This window comes from Apteryx mantelli, chromosome 40 (assembly GCF_036417845.1).
Source record: "Apteryx mantelli isolate bAptMan1 chromosome 40, bAptMan1.hap1, whole genome shotgun sequence".
NCBI lineage: Eukaryota > Metazoa > Chordata > Aves > Apterygiformes > Apterygidae > Apteryx > Apteryx mantelli.
Genome location: NC_090017.1, coordinates 293,650 through 299,718, shown reverse-complemented (window position 1 = coordinate 299,718; position 6,069 = coordinate 293,650).

Genomic DNA, 6,069 nt, shown 5'->3' with positions numbered 1-6,069 from the left:
GGTGGATGGAGAGGCGTCCATGGTGGTCTTGGAGGTGTCTGTGGTGGATGCAGAGGTGGCAGGGGCAGAGGTTTCTGTGGGGAATGAAGTGGCATCCCTGCTCGTTGTCTCAGCTGTGGTGCTTGTGGTGTGTGTGGCCACGGTGGTGGTTGCTGAGGTGGGAGAGATGACAGTGGATGGAGAAGTGTCGGTGGTGGATTCTGAGGCACCTGTGGTAGAGGTGAGGATAGTGGAAGTCGAGGTGGGAGAGGTGCTGGTGGTGAGTGTGGCCGGAGAAGTCTCTGTGGTGCGTTCTGATGCATCTGTGGTAGTGGTGAGGCGAGTGGAAGCCGAGGTCGGAGAGGTATTAGTGATGAGGGTTGATGCTGAAATGTCGGTGGTGTGTTCTGAGGCACCTTTGGTAGTGGTGAGGATAGTGGAAGCGGAATTAGGAGAGGTGCTGGTGATGAGGGTGGATGGAGAGGCGTCCATGGTGGTCTTGGAGGTGTGTGTGGTGGATGGAGAGGCGTCCATGGTGGTCTTGGAGGTGTGTGTGGTGGATGCAGAGGTGGCAGGGGCAGAGGTGTCTGTGGGGAATGAAGTGGCATCCCTGCTCGTTGTCTCAGCTGTGGTGCTTGTGGTGTGTGTGGCCACGGTGGTGGTTGCTGAGGTGGGAGAGATGACAGTGGGTGGAGAAGTGCCAGTGGTGGATTCTGAGGCACCTTTCGTAGTGGTGAGGATAGTGGAAGCAGAATTAGGAGAGGTGCTGGTGATGAGGGTGGATGGAGAGGCGTCCATGGTGGTCTTGGAGGTGTGTGTGGTGGATGCAGAGGTGGCAGGGGCAGAGGTTTCTGTGGGGAATGAAGTGGCATCCCTGCTCGTTGTCTCAGCTGTGGTCCTTGTGGTGTGTGTGGTCACGCTGGTGGTTGCTGAGGTGGGAGAGATGACAGTGGATGGAGAAGTGTCGGTGGTGGATTCTGAGGCACCTGTGGTAGTGGTGAGGATAGTGGAAGTCGAGGTGGGAGAGGTGCTGGTGAAGAGGCTGGGTGAGGTAGTGTCGGTGGTGGGTTCTGAGGCACCTGTGGTAGTGGTGAGGATAGTGGAAGTCGAGGTGGGAGAGGTGCTGGTGGTGAGTGTGGCCGGAGAAGTCTCTGTGGTGCGTTCTGATGCATCTGTGGTAGTGGTGAGGCGAGTGGAAGCCGAGGTCGGAGAGGTATTAGTGATGAGGGTTGATGCTGAAATGTCGGTGGTGTGTTCTGAGGCACCTTTGGTAGTGGTGAGGATAGTGGAAGCGGAATTAGGAGAGGTGCTGGTGATGAGGGTGGATGGAGAGGCGTCCATGGTGGTCTTGGAGGTGTGTGTGGTGGATGCAGAGGTGGCAGGGGCAGAGGTTTCTGTGGGGAATGAAGTGGCATCCCTGCTCGTTGTCTCAGCTGTGGTGCTTGTGGTGTGTGTGGCCACGGTGGTGGTTGCTGAGGTGGGAGAGATGACAGTGGATGGAGAAGTGTCGGTGGTGTGTTCTGAGGCACCTTTGGTAGTGGTGAGGATAGTGGAAGTCGAGGTGGGAGAGGTGCTGGTGGTGAGTGTGGCCGGAGAAGTCTCTGTGGTGCGTTCTGATGCATCTGTGGTAGTGGTGAGGCGAGTGGAAGCCGAGGTCGGAGAGGTATTAGTGATGAGGGTTGATGCTGAAATGTCGGTGGTGTGTTCTGAGGCACCTTTGGTAGTGGTGAGGATAGTGGAAGCGGAATTAGGAGAGGTGCTGGTGGTGAGGGTGGATGGAGAGGCGTCCATGGTGGTCTTGGAGGTGTGTGTGGTGGATGCAGAGGTGGCAGGGGCAGAGGTGTCTGTGGGGAATGAAGTGGCATCCCTGCTCGTTGTCTCAGCTGTGGTCCTTGTGGTGTGTGTGGCCACGGTGGTGGTTGCTGAGGTGGGAGAGATGACCGTGGGTGGAGAAGTGTCGGTGGTGGGTTCTGAGGCACCTGTGGTAGTGGTGAGGATAGTGGAAGTCGAGGTGGGAGAGGTGCTGGTGGTGAGTGTGGCCGGAGAAGTCTCTGTGGTGCGTTCTGATGCATCTGTGGTAGTGGTGAGGCGAGTGGAAGCCGAGGTCGGAGAGGTATTAGTGATGAGGGTTGATGCTGAAATGTCGGTGGTGTGTTCTGAGGCACCTTTGGTAGTGGTGAGGATAGTGGAAGCGGAATTAGGAGAGGTGCTGGTGATGAGGGTGGATGGAGAGGCGTCCATGGTGGTCTTGGAGGTGTGTGTGGTGGATGGAGAGGCGTCCATGGTGGTCTTGGAGGTGTGTGTGGTGGATGCAGAGGTGGCAGGGGCAGAGGTTTCTGTGGGGAATGAAGTGGCATCCCTGCTCGTTGTCTCAGCTGTGGTCCTTGTGGTGTATGTGGCCACGGTGGTGGTTGCTGAGGTGGGAGAGATGACAGTGGATGGAGAAGTGTCGGTGGTGGATTCTGAGGCACCTGTGGTAGTGGTGAGGATAGTGGAAGTCGAGGTGGGAGAGGTGCTGGTGAAGAGGCTGGGTGAGGTAGTGTCGGTGGTGGGTTCTGAGGCACCTGTGGTAGTGGTGAGGATAGTGGAAGTCGAGGTGGGAGAGGTGCTGGTGGTGAGTGTGGCCGGAGAAGTCTCTGTGGTGCGTTCTGATGCATCTGTGGTAGTGGTGAGGCGAGTGGAAGCCGAGGTCGGAGAGGTATTAGTGATGAGGGTTGATGCTGAAATGTCGGTGGTGTGTTCTGAGGCACCTTTGGTAGTGGTGAGGATAGTGGAAGCGGAATTAGGAGAGGTGCTGGTGATGAGGGTGGATGGAGAGGCGTCCATGGTGGTCTTGGAGGTGTCTGTGGTGGATGGAGAGGCGTCCATGGTGGTCTTGGAGGTGTGTGTGGTGGATGCAGAGGTGGCAGGGGCAGAGGTGTCTGTGGGGAATGAAGTGGCATCCCTGCTCGTTGTCTCAGCTGTGGTGCTTGTGGTGTGTGTGGCCACGGTGGTGGTTGCTGAGGTGGGAGAGATGACAGTGGATGGAGAAGTGTCGGTGGTGGATTCTGAGGCACCTTTCGTAGTGGTGAGGATAGTTGAAGCAGAATTAGGAGAGGTGCTGGTGATGAGGGTGGATGGAGAGGCGTCCATGGTGGTCTTGGAGGTGTGTGTGTTGGATGCAGAGGTGGCAGGGGCAGAGGTTTCTGTGGGGAATGAAGTGGCATCCCTGCTCGTTGTCTCAGCTGTGGTCCTTGTGGTGTATGTGGCCACGGTGGTGGTTGCTGAGGTGGGAGAGATGACAGTGGATGGAGAAGTGTCGGTGGTGGATTCTGAGGCACCTGTGGTAGTGGTGAGGATAGTGGAAGTCGAGGTGGGAGAGGTGCTGGTGAAGAGGCTGGGTGAGGTAGTGTCGGTGGTGGGTTCTGAGGCACCTGTGGTAGTGGTGAGGATAGTGGAAGTCGAGGTGGGAGAGGTGCTGGTGGTGAGTGTGGCCGGAGAAGTCTCTGTGGTGCGTTCTGATGCATCTGTGGTAGTGGTGAGGCGAGTGGAAGCCGAGGTCGGAGAGGTATTAGTGATGAGGGTTGATGCTGAAATGTCGGTGGTGTGTTCTGAGGCACCTTTGGTAGTGGTGAGGATAGTGGAAGCGGAATTAGGAGAGGTGCTGGTGATGAGGGTGGATGGAGAGGCGTCCATGGTGGTCTTGGAGGTGTCTGTGGTGGATGGAGAGGCGTCCATGGTGGTCTTGGAGGTGTGTGTGGTGGATGCAGAGGTGGCAGGGGCAGAGGTGTCTGTGGGGAATGAAGTGGCATCCCTGCTCGTTGTCTCAGCTGTGGTGCTTGTGGTGTGTGTGGCCACGGTGGTGGTTGCTGAGGTGGGAGAGATGACAGTGGGTGGAGAAGTGTCGGTGGTGGATTCTGAGGCACCTTTCGTAGTGGTGAGGATAGTTGAAGCAGAATTAGGAGAGGTGCTGGTGATGAGGGTGGATGGAGAGGCGTCCATGGTGGTCTTGGAGGTGTGTGTGGTGGATGCAGAGGTGGCAGGGGCAGAGGTTTCTGTGGGGAATGAAGTGGCATCCCTGCTCGTTGTCTCAGCTGTGGTGCTTGTGGTGTGTGTGGCCACGGTGGTGGTTGCTGAGGTGGGAGAGATGACAGTGGATGGAGAAGTGTCGGTGGTGGATTCTGAGGCACCTGTGGTAGAGGTGAGGATAGTGGAAGTCGAGGTGGGAGAGGTGCTGGTGAAGAGGCTGGGTGAGGTAGTGTCGGTGGTGGGTTCTGAGGCACCTGTGGTAGTGGTGAGGATAGTGGAAGTCGAGGTGGGAGAGGTGCTGGTGGTGAGTGTGGCCGGAGAAGTCTCTGTGGTGCGTTCTGATGCATCTGTGGTAGTGGTGAGGCGAGTGGAAGCCGAGGTCGGAGAGGTATTAGTGATGAGGGTTGATGCTGAAATGTCGGTGGTGTGTTCTGAGGCACCTTTGGTAGTGGTGAGGATAGTGGAAGCGGAATTAGGAGAGGTGCTGGTGATGAGGGTGGATGGAGAGGCGTCCATGGTGGTCTTGGAGGTGTGTGTGGTGGATGGAGAGGCGTCCATGGTGGTCTTGGAGGTGTGTGTGGTGGATGCAGAGGTGGCAGGGGCAGAGGTGTCTGTGGGGAATGAAGTGGCATCCCTGCTCGTTGTCTCAGCTGTGGTGCTTGTGGTGTGTGTGGCCACGGTGGTGGTTGCTGAGGTGGGAGAGATGACAGTGGGTGGAGAAGTGCCAGTGGTGGATTCTGAGGCACCTTTCGTAGTGGTGAGGATAGTGGAAGCAGAATTAGGAGAGGTGCTGGTGATGAGGGTGGATGGAGAGGCGTCCATGGTGGTCTTGGAGGTGTCTGTGGTGGATGCAGAGGTGGCAGGGGCAGAGGTTTCTGTGGGGAATGAAGTGGCATCCCTGCTCGTTGTCTCAGCTGTGGTGCTTGTGGTGTGTGTGGCCACGGTGGTGGTTGCTGAGGTGGGAGAGATGACAGTGGATGGAGAAGTGTCGGTGGTGGATTCTGAGGCACCTGTGGTAGAGGTGAGGATAGTGGAAGTCGAGGTGGGAGAGGTGCTGGTGGTGAGTGTGGCCGGAGAAGTCTCTGTGGTGCGTTCTGATGCATCTGTGGTAGTGGTGAGGCGAGTGGAAGCCGAGGTCGGAGAGGTATTAGTGATGAGGGTTGATGCTGAAATGTCGGTGGTGTGTTCTGAGGCACCTTTGGTAGTGGTGAGGATAGTGGAAGCGGAATTAGGAGAGGTGCTGGTGATGAGGGTGGATGGAGAGGCGTCCATGGTGGTCTTGGAGGTGTGTGTGGTGGATGGAGAGGCGTCCATGGTGGTCTTGGAGGTGTGTGTGGTGGATGCAGAGGTGGCAGGGGCAGAGGTGTCTGTGGGGAATGAAGTGGCATCCCTGCTCGTTGTCTCAGCTGTGGTGCTTGTGGTGTGTGTGGCCACGGTGGTGGTTGCTGAGGTGGGAGAGATGACAGTGGGTGGAGAAGTGCCAGTGGTGGATTCTGAGGCACCTTTCGTAGTGGTGAGGATAGTGGAAGCAGAATTAGGAGAGGTGCTGGTGATGAGGGTGGATGGAGAGGCGTCCATGGTGGTCTTGGAGGTGTGTGTGGTGGATGCAGAGGTGGCAGGGGCAGAGGTTTCTGTGGGGAATGAAGTGGCATCCCTGCTCGTTGTCTCAGCTGTGGTCCTTGTGGTGTGTGTGGTCACGCTGGTGGTTGCTGAGGTGGGAGAGATGACAGTGGATGGAGAAGTGTCGGTGGTGGATTCTGAGGCACCTGTGGTAGTGGTGAGGATAGTGGAAGTCGAGGTGGGAGAGGTGCTGGTGAAGAGGCTGGGTGAGGTAGTGTCGGTGGTGGGTTCTGAGGCACCTGTGGTAGTGGTGAGGATAGTGGAAGTCGAGGTGGGAGAGGTGCTGGTGGTGAGTGTGGCCGGAGAAGTCTCTGTGGTGCGTTCTGATGCATCTGTGGTAGTGGTGAGGCGAGTGGAAGCCGAGGTCGGAGAGGTATTAGTGATGAGGGTTGATGCTGAAATGTCGGTGGTGTGTTCTGAGGCACCTTTGGTAGTGGTGAGGATAGTGGAAGCGGAATTAGG